The sequence below is a fragment of the Trichechus manatus genome, unplaced genomic scaffold, assembly GCF_000243295.1.
Source record: "Trichechus manatus latirostris isolate Lorelei unplaced genomic scaffold, TriManLat1.0 scaffold00078, whole genome shotgun sequence".
Taxonomy (NCBI): Eukaryota; Metazoa; Chordata; class Mammalia; order Sirenia; family Trichechidae; genus Trichechus; species Trichechus manatus.
Genome location: NW_004444014.1, coordinates 4481431 through 4482375, shown reverse-complemented (window position 1 = coordinate 4482375; position 945 = coordinate 4481431). Strand labels below are relative to the sequence as shown.

The 945-nt window shown below is 38.3% G+C and overlaps 1 protein-coding gene across 1 annotated transcript in view; it reads right to left on the bottom strand.

Moving 5' to 3' along the window:
- Window positions 1–945, bottom strand: part of RIT2 (Ras like without CAAX 2) — a 398618-nt gene that overhangs the window by 274865 nt on the left and 122808 nt on the right. The gene's annotated exons all lie outside the window — the stretch shown is intronic.

Below are 945 nucleotides of genomic sequence, written 5' to 3'. Positions count from 1 at the left end.
CTGTTCTTTTTCTGGCTATTGTCTGGGGTTCACTCTCACCTCCTAGAGGCCACCCTCAAGGCCTTCTATGTATCTCCTTCATCACATGGCAGCTTACTTCTTCAAAACCAGTAGGGAAGTCTCTGACCTCCTCAGTCTTTCACCTCTTGACTCTCTTTTAAATAGTTCACCTGATAAGGCAAGATTCATTCATCCAAGATAATCTCTCTTTTGATTAACTGAAAGTCAGCTGATTAGGGACCTTAATTACATCTGCAAACCCCCCTCACCTTTACCATATAATGTAATATATCATAGGAGTGACATCTCATCACTTTTGCCATATTCTATTGGTTAGAAGCAAGTTATTGGTCCCACTTGCACTCAAAGGGAGGGTGGAGTTACACAAAGATATGAATCATTCCAGGTCATTTTAGAATTCTGCCTATAATAATTACTAAGAGAAGCTCAATTTTGCTCAGAGTAGCAGTATAATAATACTTAGCAGCCCCCTTATACTCCATTACAGGTAGAAACTACATTATGACTCAGTTATGGAAATTTCCTAGATGAGGTTTCCAGGAAAGCATTTTTAAAAGAGGAAGTCTTAAATTGCATCTCTGTTTTTGTCTTTTTCCATTCACCTTTCTTACTCTTCTCTGCCTTGAATGTAGATGTAATGCCTGGATTTGCTAGAGTCACCTTTTATCCATAAGGATGATAACCACAAACAGAGAAATGCAGGGTAGAGTTCATAAGAATATTGGACTCAAGGCCTCTCTTAAGTTGTCACATGATTTCTAGATTCCATGCCTCTCAACTTTTGATATATGAGAACAATTCCCCTTTTATGATTAAACCCTATTTTACAGGTCTCTGTTACTCATAGATAAATAAAATGTAACTGGTAAAACAGTCAAGGGTAGCTTTCCTCTACCACAGTGCTCAGAAATGGCCCTATCAGTA